This window comes from Heterocephalus glaber, unplaced genomic scaffold (genome assembly GCF_053883595.1).
Source record: "Heterocephalus glaber isolate CG9 unplaced genomic scaffold, H.glaber_assembly_v1.0 deba00001571, whole genome shotgun sequence".
Lineage (NCBI taxonomy): Eukaryota > Metazoa > Chordata > Mammalia > Rodentia > Bathyergidae > Heterocephalus > Heterocephalus glaber.
Window position 1 is genome coordinate 7764241 of NW_028258356.1, and position 20677 is coordinate 7784917.

Below are 20677 nucleotides of genomic sequence, written 5' to 3' on the forward strand. Positions count from 1 at the left end.
CTATGCTTCAAAGTTTAATGGACAGATGAAGAGTACGTATATCTGCCCTTGTGCCCCACCTTAGGGAGAAAGCATTTTATCTTTTCCATTCATATGAGGTGTTTTTGCTGAAGTATGGAGTACATGTCTTATCCATTGAGAAGGTTCTGTTCTACTTCTAGTCTCCTGATAGCTTTGACCATGAACAGCTGTAGAATTTAGTCAAATACTTTTTCTGCAACTACTGACAGGATCATATGGCTTTTTCCTTTCCTCTGTTGAAATGATGACTTATGGGGGTGGATCTTCCAATGCTGAACCAACACTGCCATCCCTATAATAAAACCACTTCCGACATACTGCCTGATCTGACTTCTAATAGTTTGTTTTGTTAAACAAATTTTTATCTATGTTCATACTTTTTTCTTCTATTATCTTTATCAAGTTTTAGTATTAGCACAATGTTGATTTCCTAAAATGAGGGAAGACGTGTTCCTTCTTTTTTCTGCTTTAAATGTTTGATATAATTCAACAGTTAAAATGTATATGAGCCTGTTGTTGTCATATGGGTAGCTAGGAATATACTTTAATAGGTGCTATTCAAATTTTATATTTCCTCTAGAATCAGTTTCATTAATTTGTCTTCCAAGGTACGTCTTAGAAGTTGCCAAATTTATTTCAAAAAGGATTTTTGTAATATGCTTTCTATATCCTTTTAAATTCTGTAAAATCTGTGGTAATGTCTCCTAGATCTTGATATTGTAATTTTTAAAATGTATAATTGATATTGTGTAATAGGAAGAAAAGGTCTAAAGGAGTAGGGGAAGTGGGAGGGGTAGGGGAAAGGAAAGAAGGGAAAAGAAAAAATATGAGAAAAGGAAAAAAATGGAAACAAAGTCTTTGCAAATAGAGAAAGGTGGAGGGGGTGAAGGGTGGGCAGGGGAAGGGGAAAAAAATAAGAACCAAGATACATCATGTAAAGGTACAGGATCCCAATGATGAATGTAACTGTATTTTACATCTAAAATGTATCAATAAACTTAATGAAAAAAAAACTTGGTAAATATAACAACATGCCTTAGGAAGACAGTATATATGCTAAAAACAACACAGCTATATAATGAAATAGGCCAAGGTTCTACTTCTCATTTGGCCTCCTTAGTAGCCACCTGACTGAACATGTTACTTAACCACTTAACAGTTTACCCTAAGCATCACTTAAGCAGTGTGTTTGTTTACATACTAAATATCCCAAACATCACTCAGGCAAGTGTCATTTCAACCAGTTGATTCTTGTATTGAATAAATTTAATAAAACTGTCATTTTTATATTTCCTATTATATTATCTTATAAAAATTAAATAAAAAATAGGCAATTTTTGGTCATCCTGTATTTAAATAATTGGGCTGGTAAGTGGTTAAACATGGAATCTGTAAAAACAGAAATAACCATCTATAAAATGGCAATAACACCATCTACTTCAGAATCATGATAAGGGTTATAGGCCAAGTGTGGTGGCACAAGACTGTAATCCCAGCAGTCAGGAAGCTGAGGCAGGAGGATCATGAGTTTGAGGCCAGCCTGGGCTACATAGCATGACCTTGTTTAAAAAAAAAAAAAAGTATTGTATTGCATAATACAATAGATTGGAATTCTAGCTTTTAATATCTTCAAGAAATCCTCAAAAGAATTTTAATGGCTATCTATTGCAAACTCCATTTTACTAAGACTGAGAGAGACCAAGCGGTTTGCCAAGGGCATGAATTTACTTAGGAAAGATAATACCTCTGGCAGGTTTCTTATTTTCCAAGTGCATCTGTTTACTACATCAGTTGGTATTTATAATGCTAAGGTTCCACAGACCGATGACAGAAGTCTCAAAGATAAACTCAAGTCCTCTTAAGGATAGTGCTTTTAAGCATAATACTGGCAACCATATATTAATGTGGTCTTATATATTAAATGTCTGTTTTGAAAGTTAGATACTTTATAGCTAAAAGTCACCTGATTCTACATGAAGTTTACTGTTTTCTTGAAAGGTTATTTTCCTAAAGAAATTCAAACCTTGTTTTGAATTAAGGTACTGGAAAAAAACTGTATCAGATTCAGCTATTTGATCTTTGACAAAGAGGCCAAAAACAAACACTAGAAAAAAGATAGTCTCTTTAACAAATGGTGCTGGAGCTGGCCACAGTGGCGCATGCCTGTAATCCTAGCACTTGAGAGGCTGAGGCAGGAGGATCACTGTGAGTTCGAGGCTACCCTGGGCTACATAGTGAGTTCAGGGCAAGCGTGGACAATATAGAAAGACCCTGTCTCTAAATAAATAAATAGTACTGGGAAAATTGGCTATCTACACGCAGAAGATTGAACCTAGCCCCATACATCTCACCATGGACTAAACTAAATCAAAATGGATCAAAGATCTAAATGTTAAAATAGAAATAATTAATCTGCTAGAGGATAAAATGGGTAAAACTCTTGAAGACATAGACATAGGGAAGGACTTTCTGGACAGAACTCTAATAGCACAAGAAATAATACCAAGAATCAACAAATGGGGTCATATGGGAGTTAAAAAGCTTTTGCACAGCAAAGGAAACAACCAACAGACTGAAGAGACAACCTATATCAGTAATAGTGAAATTGCAACCCAAAACCCACTTATTTATTGCAAAGTGCCAACGCTGCAATTAAACCTGTATACTGAGGTTTTTAATTTAGAAAAAAACAACTTATACATTAACATCTTTTGTCTTAAAAGAAAAACAACACGTGTGCCATAGGTTCTCCACTACTGACCTATACAATGGTAAAAAAAAATTTCTCCAGCTATTCCTGAGAAGACTAATACCTTGAATATATAAAGAACTTAAAAAAAAATTCCTCCAAATAAAAGACCCAATCAAAAAATGAGCAGGAGAAGAAGTACAAATGGCCAATAAATACATAAAAAATGTTCAACATTACTGGCCATCAAAAAGATGCAAATTAAAACAACACTTAGGGGGCAGGGGATTTACCTCAGTGGTTCTGCTGCCTGCCTCGCAAGAGGAAAGACCGGAGTTCAATCCCTGGTACCAAAAAAATATAAAACAAAAAACAAAACACTTAAGATTCCATCTCCCTCCAAAAAGAATGGCTATCATCAAGAAACCAAATAATAACAAATGGTGGGAAGAATATCGGGGGAAAAATGAACTCTTTTGCATTGTTGGTAGGAATGTAAACTAGTCCAGGCATTATGGAAATCAGTGTGGAGATCCTGCAAAAAATTAAAGCTAGAAATTTCATTTGATCGAGCTATTTTGCTTTTAGGTATCTTCCTGAAAGAATTAAAGACATCATATTTTGGTAATATATGCCTATGTTTATTCCAGGTATTATACACATGTTTATAGTCGCAGGATTCATAGTAGCAAAATCTTAGAAGCAGCTTAAATATCAGAAACAAATGAATGGAAAAAGAAAACATGGTATATATACACAATGGAGTACTACTCTGCCATAAAGCATAAACATGGGTCATTTGCAGGAAGATGGATGTACCTAGAGACCACAAGGTTAAATGAAATAAATCAGCCACACAAGCTTAAATACCGCATAGTTTCTCTTATATGAGAAACCCACAATCTAAATAAAGAACAACCAAAAAAAAGAATAGATAATAGATAGTAGGGAGGTAGATCTTTTTCAAAAGGGAAGGGGATCAAGAGATGGGGGAGGGAAAGTGGGTATAAAAAGAATTAAGATGTATTATGTATATGTACCAATACACAAGGAATTTAATCATGAAATGCAAATACGTACTAATGAAAAATAAAGTTTTGGGGAAAAAAAATCCCAAAAGGGCTAGGTTCAGAGATATTCTGGATTGCTAAACACGTGGAAGTTCCAATAGGTTGTGCATCCAGAGAGGGGATGGAAGTTCTGAGTCCTATTCATATACATTTCTTTCACCTGCCTGTTTACCTGAATCCTTTGTAATCTTCTTATAATAAACTAGTAATTGTGTGTCTCTCAAGAAAACTTGCATTCTCATTTATTAAATGTGGTTACTAGCTATAATAAACTAAGAGTTATCCAAATTCTTATAAGTAAAAAATTCATATGCAAATTTAAGCTGAGAGTTCATTATTAAGAATCAGAGCTTGAAATTCAAGATCTAAAGTTAATTCAAGATAGTCATTAATTTTATTACACCTATTCAACACTCAAGGCAATTTCTTCATATTTCGATCAAAACTAAGAATGAGTTTCCAACTTTGGCTTGAAAGAAAAATGAGTACATGAGCACCTAACTCTGGCCTAGATGCTGCTGGGTTTTGAATTCTAGGTATAAATTACAACAAAAGTAATCACCATCTTTAATTTATAACGTAAGTAAACAAGACAATTATACTTCTGTGTGCCAATTCAGAAAGAATTTATGAAAACCAACAATTTTTATTACTTGAAGAAAACAAAAAAAGCGAGAAACTATGAAGATAACGCTAATACTGAAAACCTATTCCTAAAAGGAAACTCTGATATGATAATAACACATTCTAGTGACTATCTTAGGAAGCATTTTTCAATTTAATTAAAATCACAATTTGTCTTATGACCACAAAATATATCATTGGTGAACTTCAACTGAATAACTTAATTACTATGAATTATGAAGCCTCCCCAAAATAACCAACTAAAGGATACCTTGCCAGTTAACACACTAAATGTATCAAGCAATCAACCTCTTAAATAAATTTCCATTTTAGTGACAGGTTTGTGTTTCAGTTTTTGCTTTCTACATCCTAATCATAAATTCCAGAAAATGAAGTTAATTTTCCAAATAAACATTTGAAAATATTCAAACTATTTTCTATATAATGTTGGAGATTTTTTTCCCTTTGATATGGGGTCTCCCTATGCTACCCAGGCTAGGTTCCCACCCTTGATCTCCCTGCCTCGGCCTTCTGAGTAGCTGGGATTATAGGAATATATAATTGATATGTGGGCTTGAAGGCACTATTTTTATTTTTATTTTTTATTTATATATTAATTGGTACATTTTAGGTATACAATACATTTACATTTATCATTGGGTGTTTGTACCTGAACATGATGTATCTTAGTTCTTATTTTTTTCCCCATTACCTGTGCACCTGCCCTTCACCCCCACCACCCTTCCCTATTTACATAGACTTTGTTTCCATTTTATTTTTTTTCTTTCACATAATTTTTCCTTTCCTTTCTTCCCTTTCCCCTTCCCCTCCCACCACCCCTCCACCTTTGGACCTTTTCCTATTTCAAATTATAAATTATTCGTTTTAATCATTTTAATCCTTATTTACACTTTCAGTTTCTCACACTAGAGAAACTATTTGGTATTTACACATGTGTGTCCTATTTATTTCACTTAAGAGTATGGCCTCAATATGCATCCATTTAGCTATAAATGACTAGTTTCTCGTTCTTTATGGCTGAATAGTACTCCATTTTATAAAAAAAAAACCACATCTTCTTTATCCAGTTTCCAGTTGATGGGCACTTGGGCTGTTTCCAAACCTTAGCTATTACAAACTGGAAGGCACTATTTTTAATAGTATTCTGAAGACATCATTGACACATAAAAATTGTATATATTTAAGGTACATAACTTTCTGTTGGAAAATTCTATTTAAAATTACAGGAATAATGAGAAAAGGTAACAAAATTATAATATAATAGAAACAATAAAGGATTCAGTGACAACAGATATCTGAAAGGAAAAAGACTCAAAACACATGAAAAAGTAAAGTCAGAGCCATATAACTACTATTTAATCCAGTTTCTGGATGCTAAAATCAAAAGTCTGAAAGAATATAAAGTTCATAAAACATTAGTAATCAGTCTACTGCATTAGAGCATATTTATAACTTTGACTTCTACATTAAAAAAATAAAGAAACTACAGAAGTGCAGATTTATTTCCTAAGCTACTTTAAGTTTCAAAGAAGTATTTACTATGTAGGTTTTATAATACCTTATATAATCAGGCCAAATCTGGGGATTTAAGCTTTCTAAATCCCAAGTGTTTTGACAAGGTTTCAACTTCAAAGTAGTCAGCAGTTTTAAAATCTAGACTTTTTAAATCTTCTGATTGTACAAGAATTATAATTCTAAGTAATAAATGACACATTCTAACGGAAAAAATTACAGCTGTAAAAAAAATAAAACTATAACTGTAGAAAACAGAACTTCAAAGTCTCATGAGAGAAAAAGTGAACAAAATAAAGACAATATCTTAGACAAGGGGGGAAAGAAATAAATTTAAATTTATTTACCAAGGTTAAGTTATAATACTATCTAAGGTCAGTCAGTAGGAAGCCCAGAAAAGGAAAGAGAAAATAAGATAAAATAAAATTTTAAAACAATGCTGAAAAACCTTGAGTATAAAATGAAAGACGCAAATAAAAAATAAAGACCTGAATGAACTAAGTAGGCAATTTAAGCTCGACAATCAAAACAATGCCAAAGATAACATAGAAGGAAATGTAATGGAGAAAAAATATCAACTACTAAACCATAGTAGCTATCACATTTAAAGTAGAAAAAGAAATTAAAAGTAATAATAGCACTTCACCTGTCTAAATATAGTTGAGAAACAGAACTTTTTAATTATCAAAATGTCAACAGGGTTATGAGCGTAAAGCTTGAAGTTCCACTCCCTAGAGTAAAACCACTATTTCACACATAATTCTAAATGGTCTCCAAAATAGTTTAGCTTCCAAATAGTAAACAAGAAATGGCAAGAGAATCATAATGACATGTGCAAGTTACATGGCAACAAAAGAGGAAACAGAGAAACTAAGCAAACAAAAATGCAAAAAGAATTCAAATTTCAGAACCAACTAACAGGAAGACAGAAACATTTTTACAAACCAATAATGAAGGGATATCACTGTAGTTTAACTCTGTATTTTGATCATAACTTCAATGGATTATTCTGCACTAATAAAAACAGGGTTCAATAGGTTTTGTATCTTTCATTTAAGAAGCTTACAAAATAACTTATTATAAAAAAGGGTGGTGAAAATAAATGTTCCCTCCAGTTACTCCAGATGGTCCTTTGAAATAAAAACAATCTTACAGAAAGAAAGAAAGAAAATCATGAGAGCAAAGAAATTAAAATTGAGGATAAGTGTAGAGGAGAAATCTAACAAATTTCTGCAAGATGAAAAGTCTATGTGAGATGTAACAAGCACAAAAGGCAACAGCCTTGTTATACCGTTTAAGAGTGATGCAGAAAAATGATGAGATTCAATATACTGGGCAGAATGCCAAAGAAGCATGATTGCAAAATAAATGATACAGCAGAAGGTAGAACAAAAACTAGGTTAAAAAACAGGAGAATTAAGTATTGCTTGATTGATTGCATAAGGAGCAACTGTATCTCCCGTCCTCCACTCCAAGAAGCACCTAAACAACTGACATTTACCCCCATGCAAAAAAAGTCAACTTTTCTCTTTAAAAAAAAAAACAACTGAGTGTCTAGGAAAACCCAAGTGAGGATGCTGACAGAGTAAATCTTCATGTAGCATTTAAAGGGCCTACTGCCTGGCCCTTTCTCTGAGCCTAAAACAATACCTGCCAAGAGACAGATTCTGATCTGTAATGTCCTACCCCCTAAAATCATCTGTCTAGAATCCCTAGTAAATGGAAAAACCTTATGAACAAGTAGGAGGGAGGGAAACCCAGACCAGGAACCCAGTACCTTCTAATCCTGAATGATCAACCAGAATCACCAGGCATGTAAGAAAAACTAAGCATGAAAAAGAATGATTAAAAACAAGAAAGACTGACCAGAGAGAAAAGGGAGATAACCGAAGTGACAAAAAATATCTTTTAAAAATCTGCTTTACACATTCTTTGAATCAAGATGATATTACAACATAATATAAGAATGGAGGAAAAGAAAAAGAACAAGAAAATGTGTTGCTTACCCTTAGGAAAAATCAGCCAAAATACTAGACAGGGAAAAAAATCCCCTAAACACACAGAGCAAGAGAGTCACAAAATATGAAAGTAAAGATAAGACAAAGAGGAAACATCTAAAAGAAAACATCTGCCTAATATAAACAAGAAAATGAAGGAGATATTACTAAAGACAAAATAACAGAGAATTTGCTAGATTTGGAAAAAGTATGATTCAGACTATAAGGGTAAATGAATGTCTAGAAAAAATAAGAATTATCTATACATGTGATTATGACCTCATAGCTAAAAGGCAACCAAAGACAACCAAAGAACAAATCACTTTAAAAGGACAGTGAATCAGACTGGCATGTAACTTATAATCAGCATCTCTGGATGCTAAAAGACAACAGAGCAATCTTTTTTGAGTTCTAAAAGAAAATTACTTATAACCAACAACAGTGTTTCTAGACTATCAGTCAAATGTGTGAAAAGGGAAGACATTTCTGTGCATAGAATTCAGAAAGTCTGCCTCTCACAGATTTTTAAGATGTCACTTAAGCATGTACTTCAACAACAACAACCAAAAAAAAATGGAGTAATAAAGAAAAAAGGAAGCTATATGAAAAGTCCTAAAAGGCAACTAGTCCAAATTGAGGTGGGGTTACAGATAACTCTTGATGAATACAAAATACAGTATAATAAACAGCATGCTACAGAGTTGGGGCATAGGGCAGTAGGGAAGATTATGATATAGGAATATAGTGTAAGGTGAGGAGACAATTAGAAACATCAAGAAAAATAGAAAGTTCTACCCAAATTTTTTTTTAATTCAGTGGTCTAAATTGGTAAAATAAATAAATTCTGCTGGACCTGGCTATATCAACATTTTCTTCTTGTAGTCCAGTGGCACCTTAATAAGATCTGCAGAAAAGGAGTCACAAACTAAGCATACTATCTGGCCCAGTAGTAATATTTACACAGTCATGGCCGGGGATTTAGCTCAGTGGTTTTGCTGCTTGCTGCGCAAGTGCAAGGACCTGAGTTCAATCCCCAGTACCAAAAAAATAAAACCAAATATTTGCACAGTCATAAATATCAAAACTACTGGGCCAGGGATTTACCTCTGTGGTTCTACCGCCTGCATCGCAAGTGAAAGGACCCAAGTTCGATCCCTGGTACCAAAAAAAAAGAAAAAAACCAACCAAAAACTACTGCTTTTCATTATTTAGAAATAAGCTATGGCCATAATGTCTGGGAATACAGGGCGGGGGGTGTTTACAGACAATAAAAAGTATAGCCATAAGTTTAGAAGGACAAAAAAAAAAGGAAAAATAGAAAATCTGGGTAATGTCTAAAGCTGATAAGTATGAGCCAAACTTCAACAGAAATTATGGCATTTTTAAAACAGCAGTTTCTTTTATTGCATCGATAAATAATCCCCTAGAAGCTCCATTCATCCCCCCAAAGGGGAAAGTTCTTTAATTGAAGATAAGTTGTTTTCAATTTAAAATCATATCTTTTCAGGTTCACTCAGTCTTTAAAATAGTGATTCTCTACTAAGGGTGACCTTGCCCCCTCGGGACATTTGGCAATGTTTTGAGGCATTTTTTTGTTGAAACAATTAGCAAAGTTGCTACTAGAATCTAGTGAGTAGAGGTCAGAGAGGGGGCTGTATATTCTACAATACACACATAAGAACTCACAAAAAAATAATTTTCCGGCCTAAAATATCAAGAGCCAAGTTAAGAAAGTCTGCTTTAAGAGAATTCTTCAGATTTTCATAGTTTCTCTCTTCCTTAAATTTTCAGTGGTGTCTGGGCACAAGGGGAAGCTTTCATGGGCATTAAGAATGTTGTGATTAATCTGAATGTAGATTCATGGACTGCATTGCAAATTCTCACTGGTCTCTGAGGTTTGGCCACTGGTCCTCAGTATCCAGGCATATGCTAGTGAGTATGTTGAAACACATTCAGTTTATCTCCTTAGTTGGTCCCACCCACCTCAGCACCTGGTGGAAAGGATTTTTTAGGACCTCAACTACCTCCTCCATCCAGTCCATGGTTTATAGTTAAAGCAGTATTAGCTGCTTAACAAATAGACCCTAATTTTTCAGTAGTTTCACACAGCTAAGATTATAGTCCTGGGTGTTTCTGTTTGGTGTATAGCTTTCTTCAACATGGTAAAATTTAGGGATTTTATATCCTTCCAATCTTATGATTCTTACCACCCTATAAGATCTCCAGTCTCCACATTAGGCCTTGGATTAGGAAAAGAGGGTTAAAAAACAAAAAATCCACACCCACTTTTCTGCCACTTTAACCCAGAAGTGATCAAACATCATTTCCATTCACATTCTACTGGTAAAAATCAATTACAAAAGGAAGCAGAGATTTTGGTGGGCAATGACCTGAACCTGCCCCTCTCACCTCTCTTGCACAGTCTCCACTTTTCTGTCACAAGTAGCTTCACTTCAGGGGGCTCTCACTGTTAACTTACAGTTCCTTCATTAAGGGTATGTGAGAACACCCAGATCTCTTTCACATCACAAAAGAACTACAAGAAATTCAGAGTACTATCTCTGGCCCCTTCTCTAAGTACACCATTTTCTTCCCCTGCAGCCACCCCGTATCAGTGGAGGGACAGAAACAAGACAATAAACTAGTAAGCAATTGTACAGGTTCTGAACTCAAGTAGTCTGGCTCCAGGCCTGTGCTGTTCTATCTCTTTAGATTTCTAAAAATATCAGGTAAGATGGGCCAGGGATTTAGTTCAGTGGTTCTGCCGCCTGCCTTACAAGCGCAAGGACCCAAGTTCAATTCCCAGTACCAAAAAATAAATAAATAAATGAATGAATAAAATAAAAATAAAAATAAAAATAACAGATAAGGAAGTCCTTTCATTACTACCAATGAATATTTGTGCAGAACCCACATCTTACAAAACATCTTAGTAACTATTACAAACCCCACACTATGATGCACAGAACTGTTTTTCTTTACTTTTGAACTGCTCATCTTAAATGTTATTACAGTCACAACAATATACAAAATTATATAGTAAGCAAGGTGAGTCTCCAGAATATCCTACTTGGCACTTAAACAACATGCCTGTGCCCACTTGCCAATTGCATCCCATCTCATCACACTCCTGCCCAATAATAATATTTCTTAGATGGAACTGTTCTCTTCCCAGATATGCCATACTCCCACCCCACCAAAGTATATCTACAAAAATTTCCACAGAATCCTGAGCCTTCTTTGTAAAAACTATAGTCTGATAAACTACTGGTAATACGTAGGCACTTGGCATTGAAATATAAGTTCCTTCAATGGTGGTCATTTTAACAAGATATACTATAATTACACAGATTTGTGTCTTTCAACTATTACTACACAAAAACTACAAGAATTCTGTAAATCATTCTTACGATTTTTTAAAAAAATTAGCTCTAACAAGTCAGCTTAAAACACTACTATGGAGTTTGATTCCCGGTACCAAAAAAATTAGTTTAAAAAATTTACTGGGGGCTGGGGATTTAGCTCAGAGGTACTGCATCTGCCTCGAAAGCACAAGGTCCTGAGTTGGATCCCTGATACCAAAAAAAAAAAAAAAAAAAAAATTATTGGGGCCGGGTTATAGCTCAGTGGCACTGTGCCTGCCTGGCAAGTGCAAGGTCCTGAGTTTGAACCCAGTATTGGAAAACAAAAAAACAAAAAACACTACTATGCATCAACTATGTTCTTTTATTTCTAGTCTGAAATTTCCCAGTGAGAAAATGGCACGTGGATGAAAAAAAAAGTATCTGCATTACCTTGTGTATTTTTAAGATTTAAAAACAGGATGTCAGTCATAAATAAGTGAAATTTTAAAAATCAAGGCTATATTTACCCTAGCTTTTATCAAATCATACAGGCAAAACAAACTTAGAAAGATAAGGCTAAGACCTATTATGAGTAGCAAATGAAAATGAACTGTACAAGGCAGCATAATAGCAGTAATTAGAAGGTCAGGTTACCCTTAAAGTTCAATCCTTTTGGTAGACTCTACTACTTATTACTTAACCTCTCAGCACCTCAGGTTTAAAAGAGAAGAAAATAGCCTGGCTTTTTGCATCCCTGTAAGGATTAAATGGGATATGTATCAAATACTTTTAGAGTAGCACCTGGTATATAGTAAGAAGTCAACACATGTTAGCTATTATTATCACAACCAATCATTCCTCTAAGACACATTCCCTTTGAATCTATCAGTTTTTAACCACACTAAATCAAAAAGTTTCTGCTTTTTATTTGAAAAGAGCTAAGCCCTAAAACCACTTTCCCTTTTCTTCAGTTCTTTATGAATCTGGAAGATTTTAGGTAGCTGGCCTCTCTGTCATTTGAAAAACTCAAGACTCTTCTTAGTCTTTTCATAATAAAATTCCCTTCAAAATATTATACAAAGGGCAGACTGCCCCATGGATCATGAGCAATAGAAAGAGTTCACAAAGTACAGTGAAATTCTGAGATTTATAAAAGTCTAAAGAGCTACTGGAGCAAAAAGTTTAGATAAGAAATGATGCAGAAGTCTATTAGTCTGTTCAAAAAATACTGTATTTTATAAAAAACAAGATAGAGATCTTTGTGGTTTGCAGTCATTCATCTCACTAAAAACACAAAGACATTATGTTTGGTAAATATTTTCTTGTGGTTTTTGTTTTGTGTGTGGAGGTAGGTTTTTGTCTGCTTGGTTGGTTGGTTTGTTGGTGGTACTAAGAATTGAACCTATTACCCAGGATTACAGATGTGCACCACCAGGCCCAGCTGACAAACGTATACAATAACTGGAAAACTTGTTTCTTCACAATAGTCAACAGGTAGATGGCACATTAATCAAAGACAATTTCTTCAAAAACAAATTTTCTAGGAAAGAAAAACATAGAAGGACAGGTTCTTGGCCACACATATCTCTTAGTTAAAGATTTAAAAATCTGAGACATCTAGCATTCTCTGTGGTCTGTGACATTAAAGAGTAACTATTAAATCTCTTTTCTATCAGGGAACATTAAGCTTGATTGAAAGAAAACTGTGCATCTTGAAATTTTGATTCTGATAAAAGTATTACCATGGGCCAACTAGATGGGTTAAGTAGATACTAGAATTCATGATAAATCCCAGCACTGTAAAAATAAATTATCAACTAGAATTCATGATAAACGAATGAAAATTTTTTTAAATCTAGAGACAAAAAAATTTAAATAATTTTATATTTCTTAAAGTCTTTCTACAAGATAGATATTGAGATAAACATTTTCACCATGTTATATAATTTCATTCTCCTAACAACCATGGTAAGAATCATTAATTATCCTCACTTTACAAAGGAGAGAATTAAGGTGCAGTAGTTTGCCCAAGGACACATTATTTGTATAAGATGCAGTCAGATGTCCAAATTTTCGAACCACACTTTAAATGCTCTTGCTTTAATTGTACTATTAGCATTTCTGAAAACTAAGTACTGTACTCTGTATTTTAGCATTTATAAGATGTGTCAATTCTTTTATCCAGAGAGAGGCAACCACTGTGATAGAAGAAAAAATTTTCATAATGTAATTTAAAAAAAAAAATTCACTTTGTTTAATCTGACATAATTCACTTCAATTTAAGAGCTTTGGTTCAGCTGTCCACCCTGGAAGACACCATGTTATCTTCAGCTACATAGCCCCCATCAAGACCTAACACAAGAATCATCTCCTCCAAGAAAGTTTCCCAGATTAAATGACCTCTTCCCAAATTAGCATCCTTTCTTTATCAATTCACTGCTTATATTTAGTTTGAGATACATTATATTAATCACATACTCCTTTTGTTCTTTAGTCATACATGTGGGACTACATTTTTTTCATCCAGTAAACTACTGAGCATTTGGAGATGAATTGCTGAGCAAAAGAGATAAGGTTCTTGCTATCACAGAGAGCTTACACTGTCTGGAACTTTAACAAAGGTAAAAATAACAAAGGATGCAAGAGCATGATGCTCCAGGACAAGGGTTTCTTCCCTAGAAGGTCTCCAAAGAAACATTTCACCCTTGCAAGCTTGACAACACTTTTTAAGGAGGAAAAAAAATCCCTTTTATCATGTATTCCAGATGATACTTACAACTTCATGCGTATGTGAAGGTACAACGAAAGGTGGGGACCAAGGCAAATAGAAGGATCAATCTAAAAATCTCTCAGCAGGTTTCCACATACTGACAGGAAATTTGCACACAACATTAGTCCACACATCTATCCCTGTGTCACATCCACAAAATAACTATACATAATTCAATCACAACCAACACAACCAACCAACCAAGCACCTCTATTGATCTTGTACCCAGCCACATTCATCAAAAGCATATTTTTTAGGGGCTTTTTAAAAAATTCAAGTTGTTCTAATGCCTCATTTGCTAATCATACGAATAAGGTAAAATCTATCTCTTCTATTGTTGAACTGCGGGATATTCCAAGATCATTGTTATAAATGTTTTCAATTTTGGATGTAACACAAATATACTGCTTAAATATTGCTATTAAGTAACAATTTTCCAAAATAAGCTATATCAAAGTATCAATTCTTTGTCTTTCCTTCTGCAACTCAAGTAACCTGCTCTTGACAGGTTATTTATAAACCACATCAAGTTGTAATGTACTAAGAGCACACAGTGGTTAAAATCCTGCAACTACAGTGTGACCCAATTTAGGATTTGGGGGGAAAAGAATGCAGGCATGGAATAATCAAGTCAAAAACCATATACCATTCTTTTGGAGGGCTGAGGTTCTAAAAGCCCACAAATAAAAGATGACTCTTCCCATGAATCTCTAAACACAAAAACATTTTCCAGAAAATGCAGAACTCCTCCATAGGGTCCTTTTCTTATTCATTTAGGTAGTATGGATGTTAAGTGCAAAGTAAATTATGTTCTTAATGCTCGTAATTAAACTACATAAATTCAAAGGGGAATGGGAATCATCTAAGTCAGGAAAATACTCTCACTTTTTTTTTCTTTTTAAGTGTCCCTCCAATAACTAATTGCCACTTATTTGAATTCCCATCCTTGTGGATTTCTTTTCACCTATGGAAATATATTTCATGAGTGCTGGAGACTTAAGTGGTTTAAAATTTGTTTCCATTGTTTGCATATTACTGGACATCAGAGATTCATTGCACTTACAAACAAGGAAATTTCAATTTCTGTGTAATTTGCAAGGCTGTACAATGTGTACTGATGCAAGCCTCTTTCAGTTCAAGAGCATAAATGTTTACAAATAAAATCCTGCAACTCCTTAGGGTGCAGTGGCACATGCTGTAATCACAGCACCCTTAGAGGCTTAAGCAGGAAGATCTCAAGTTCAAGCCCAACCTGAAACACTTAGTAAGACCCCGTTTCAAAAAAAAAAAACCTTAAAAAATAAAAAGGGCTGAGAATGTAGTTTAGTGCACCCTAGGTTTATTCCCCAGTACCAAAAATCAGTTAATCAATCTTGAAATTAAAAAGAAAGATCCTTCTGTAATTCATCCTTTACAAATTCATAATTTTATCATTTTTCTTAAAACAAAGTAAAACAGTCTCATTGCATGGAAAGTAAACATCATTTTGGCAAATGTCTAACTGCCACAAATGTGTTGTAAGAAACATATTTGATTGCTTCTAAAATGCAATAACATTCTAAGTGGAAAAAAAATAGATCAGCATTTTCCCACAGATCAGAGGTTCAATAACCATTATGAGTCAATGAAACAAATAAACCGCTATGATGTTTAATTAAACAAGCATTTCTAAGTACTCATGTTTAACTGAACAAGCATTTCTGAGCACTCAGTTTGTGGCTCAAACTGTTCACATGGAATTTGACCACAACAACTTAATCTCCATAATTAAAGACCTAAAAAGGTAGCTCTTATGTTTCCTCTATTCTCTTTACAAGCACTCTGAAAAGGCATACTGTAATTATTCCATACATAGCTATCTAAAGAAAAAAATTACATACACAGTACTCGATAGTTGTACTTTTAATAGAGGACATTTTAAATTGCATAGGCTTCCTCTTCCTTCTCTAACCTGTTTTATGAAACTAGTAGTATTTTAATAATCTCACTGCAAAACAGGTTCCAGCAAAAATAGAAACTGATCAGTCTCTCAGCATAATCAAGTTTAGGTGAAATTTTATGGAATGGAGAAAACCTAACAAACTATACACCTCTTCTTCCATAATTTTTAGTCTGAAATCCCATAGGCGGCAAAAAGTTTTGAATAATTATCTGAAAAGACCTAAAGCGGCATTAATTTGGGACTGTTTCAGGAGAATTAAAAAAAGAAAAACTACCACACACAAGTTACTCTAACATTACTTCGGCGTCATTTAAGTCTTCCCGCAGCAGAAAAGCAAAAACAACATTAAATTATTTAAAGCAAATATGCTATATCATCAGTTAGAGAAGTTTTCCCATCTGTTTAAGGAACAGCCCAAGTACTTACTTCAGGCAGTATCTAGATAAAACGAAATTTTATCTGCGTTTCGCAACGCAGATGTCTCTCATAAAGAATGAGTGTTAAATGAGTTTTGTGAATGAAAAAAAGTCTGCCTATACTGTTGCTTTGCCTCAGCCGGCTCGAGTGGGTGGCTCAATGAACCAAAAGCACGCTCCATGCGAAAGCTCCTTGGAATCTGATTCCCCTCGAGAGCTTGGGGGCAAATATTAAATTTAAAAGTACAGCAAAGGCTTCGCCTTTCCTCCTATGTTACAAGGCGGCCAGGGGAACTGAAGTTTAGAGCACAACACCCTGTCACTCTGCTCTGCAAGGGCGGGTGCGGTCTGCGGTGCGCGGCAAAGCCTCCTCTGGGGCTGTCACAGGAAAACCGAAGCCTCGCCCAGCGACACAATGCCAGCTCTTCGGGGCGCAGGGGCTTCTGGAGAGACCCAGCCACCCGCCCTGTCAAACTTCACGAGGGGAGACACTTGAGGCGATGAACATGCTCCAACTGCCCCCCACGCCCAGTTCTCCTCTTGCGGCTTTGTCAGGCTGCAGACGCACCTACTGTGGGCCCCAAAACACCCCACCCCCGCCAGCCTTTCCAATCCCCCGCTCCAAAAGGGACAAAGGAGCTAAGAGAAACTCCTCGGCGCTGGGTGCCCAAGAGTCCCCATAGCCAGAGCTCAGAACGTGGGAACAGGGAGCGCAGTCGCCAAGGGTAGGAAACCTGCCGCCCCCCAACTCGGGAACCCGCGCGACACTCACTGGTGTGTAGCCCCTGCAGAGGTGGCACACAGGGAGCCAGTTCTTGGGGTATCCCGGGGACGCCGGGGTCCCGGGCCCTACACGAGTCAAGTCGGACCCCAACTTCTCTCCGGGCAGCTGGAGCGCGAGAGCGCCGTGTAGCTGCCGCCGGGGCTCAGCGGGCGAGCGCGGCGGGAACTCCGGCCCCGCGATCCTCGGGCCAAAGCGGGCCGCCTCCTTCCTCCCGTCTGCCAGCTACTGGAGGCGGCTACTGCCGCAGCCAAGGCTAAGGCTAGAGCCGCTCGGGCTGCCGCTGCCAGCGCCGCCCTGCCGGGAGCGCGTCGCGGCCTAATGTTGTCATCCGCCGCGTCGCCGCCTCTTTGGACACCTTCAGCCTCCACGATCCCTCACATTCCAGTGCCGCCCTCCAGGCCCCGCCCCCGGCGCGCTGGCTCCGCCCCCTTCCCATCACGTGATGGTGCTCTGGGGCAGGCTCCGAGGCGCTTCCCTTTCTGGGCGAGAGCGGACCGGGCCAGAGAGACTGTCCCTGCTCGCCGTGCCCTAGGGTGGTCAACTCTCCCTGGCTGAGGCTGGCTTAGGTGCGAACCCGGCGCCTCGGGCTCCGTGCCTGCTGACCAGTTCAAGCGAGGCGGTCTGGGCGGTCAATACCGGGCCCAGTCCAGCCCGTGGAGCTACCCACCTTAGAGGCCCGAGCGCGCCACCCGCCTCCCAGACCTCGGGTTGGTTGAAGTTTTAGTCGCACAGAGGCCAAAAAAAAGAAAAAAAAGCCTTTGTGATGTATGGCAGGCTTGAAAAGTATCAGGAACCAATTGTTCCTGCTTCTAGTAGCGCGTAAATTGTGGCATTTAATTTACTGATTTTCCTCAGAGGTTTTCATTTTTGAGGAGACGGTGGTGTATTTCAGTCACTCTGGGATGAAACTACTCCAATGAGCTAATTATTGTTCTTAGTCATGTTCAGAATTCTTCTCTCCAGTTTTAGTTATTTTTACTGTGCTAGTTTAAACAAATACACAAGGATCTGGCAATCCCGCTTTTAAAATAAAACTTATTTCTTAATTTTTTTTTTTCCTTCAAGCTCCGCAACTCTTGAGCATACGTTTTGCCTTCCTTTTCAACCATGACCCCAGGAACCCTCTCCCTCTGCTCACCTTGTTGGTGAAAAGAAAAGCAGAATAGCTAGTCAGCAAAAGAAACAGAATACAGAAGTAGAAGAACAGAAGGATCCAACTCAAACCCTGTGAACAGTGAAGGCAAGTGAGAGAAGTTTTCTTATTAAACTCTTTATTTGTACTCATTTCTCCGTCTCTCCCAGAACAAAGGACTTTCTTAAGCAATTCTCATAACATTTTCTTTATAAGAGTCAGATGGCATTGTGAACAGCTGGGTACTTTCAAATGAAAAAAACACGGTTTGGCCCATGTAGTCCTTAATATTAGTTTATTTCATAGCAGCTCTAAAAAGTATAGAATTTAAACTCACCATTATTTTGTTATCCAAGAAAAAATAGATGCTGCCAAATACACTGTATTATGCCTCTGATCTTTAAGGCATCTTGAATTCAAAGATGTTAGAATGTGAAACATGGGGCCGGGGATTTAGCTCAGTGGTTTCGCTGCCTGCTGCCCAAGCTCAAGGACCTGAGTTCAATCCCCGGTACCTAAAAAAAAAAAAAAAAGAATGTGAGACACAACGAGTCTTAGAATATTTGAGATATTGTGATGAACCGGTGTTCCAATGATGAAAAGATTCTACCAGGTTCTATTCTGAATTTAAGATACCAGAAAGGATAATATCTAATATGGGCAAGAATTTCTTTGTGAAATTTTATATCAGATACAAGGGTGAGTGTGCCCTAAGTTATTTCATGCAATGAATTGCAATCAATAGATTTGAAAAAGAACATGCTTAGAAAGAGCATAGATAAGGGGCCGGGGATTTAGCTCAGTGGTTCCGCTGCCTGCTGCGCAAGGACCGGAGTTCGATCCCCGGTACCAAAAAAAAAAAAAAAAGAGCATAGATAATATGCAAAATATACTGTTTGAAACACAGTTTCCCTGGTGTTTTTTTAAACTCTGAGAACTGAAACTATAGATTAGAAAAAGGAGACGAACTGCCTAATGTCATCTGCCTTGGCCCCAATTTCTTATAATAGCTTTTGAAAACTTGGTCATTTATTTTGCATGAAAAAACACTGTGCTAGAAATAAGGAGGCATATATAATAGCCGTAGCGAATTGGACATGTGACTAGATAGATTACTGTCTACACTTCAAATTCTGAGTTGGAGGCCAGGGATTTAGCTCAGTGGATTTAGCCTCCCAAGCACAAGGTCCCAAGTTCAATCCCCCGTACCAAAAAAAAAAAAAAAAAAAAAGTCACATTGGAAACAAATGATGTATAACAAGGTACACCAAGGATTATGCAGCTATAGTATATCAAAGATGATGTCATGGTATAAGGATTATGCAGATTCTTGACAGACTTACTGCAACTCCTTTCAGTTTCACTTTAAAAAAATCATAATACAAGTAAATGAAAGAAAAGATATTATTGGTATTATTGGAAAGCAAATGTTGGTAAATCTTTCACAGTCTTCTATACTTTAACACTAGTAGTACTTGTCACAAATAACTAATGATTTTGACATGTCACAACCAATTACAACCTGGTAATATATCAATACACTACAGTTGAAAAATCTCTGGTTATCAGATTCTTTCAAATCTAATATTCTATGATAATGCATAATTAGTATTCAATCTAGCATTTTCAATATAATAATATTAATCTTAAATTTAAAAAAGAAATTCTTCAAAGAATAATTCTGTTTTTGAGACTAACAGAGCATTTCACCTTGACCTAGAATGAGGAAGATATGTCTTACAGTTGTTCGGTTTTGTCCAGTTAGATACACATTTTATCAAAGATTGCTAGTCAGGATTCAAGGAAACCCTCATTTCCTGGGTGAAAGTTGAGACTGAAGAAACCTCAAACATAAATATTCAACACAACTTTGAAGGCTGTGGTAAAGTGTACTGTTATTGTTCATATAAAATGCTTTGGCCAGTGGTTTGAGTAGATGTGACACATGCTAAATCACAGTAAAAACAGAATGCAATATTCACGTCAGTCTCTTAGTCTTGTGCTGCCTGCCATGAGAAATATATGTTCTAGATAAAATCTCAACTTAAGGAAATACACGGAAAGGATCTAAAACTGAGGGCAGCACTGGAGCAGCTAATCTATTACTATGATACAAAACAAAAACCAAATAAAAATAAAATATTTGTTATAAATCACAGAAAGTTTTGAGATTGCTTTTTGTATAATAGTCTCAAAAATTAAATTTAAGCCAACAAATTAGTGGTTCAAAGGTTAAGTACTATTAAAACATTTAAATATTTTTAATAAAATAAAATAGTAGACATCTATAAACTAGTTAACCAGATACTTGCTAAACATCTACATAAAAGTAAGAAGTAGTCTTATTTGAATGCA

At 36.2% G+C, this 20677-nt stretch overlaps 1 protein-coding gene and 1 long non-coding RNA gene across 12 annotated transcripts in view; one reads left to right on the forward strand and one right to left on the reverse strand.

Moving 5' to 3' along the window:
* Osbpl8 (oxysterol binding protein like 8) overlaps nt 1–17594 on the reverse strand; it is a 186343-nt gene extending 168749 nt beyond the window's left edge. For 2 of the 7 annotated variants that reach the window (XM_087192465.1, XM_004845006.4), the window contains exon 1: nt 17179–17571. The gene's annotated coding sequence lies outside the window, so the exon portion shown is untranslated. Of the gene's footprint in view, nt 1–17178 lie in introns of all 7 variants that reach the window. The other 5 variants (XM_087192461.1, XM_087192460.1, XM_087192463.1 and 2 more) reach the window with 3 other exon arrangements.
* A 50-nt stretch (nt 17595–17644) lies between these two features.
* LOC110349222 (uncharacterized) overlaps nt 17645–20677 on the forward strand; it is a 158207-nt gene continuing 155174 nt past the window's right edge. For all 5 annotated transcript variants that reach the window (XR_015443477.1, XR_015443475.1, XR_015443476.1 and 2 more), the window contains exons 1-2: nt 17645–17897; nt 18256–18430. This is a non-coding gene — a long non-coding RNA (uncharacterized LOC110349222). The remainder of the gene's footprint in view (nt 17898–18255; nt 18431–20677) is intronic.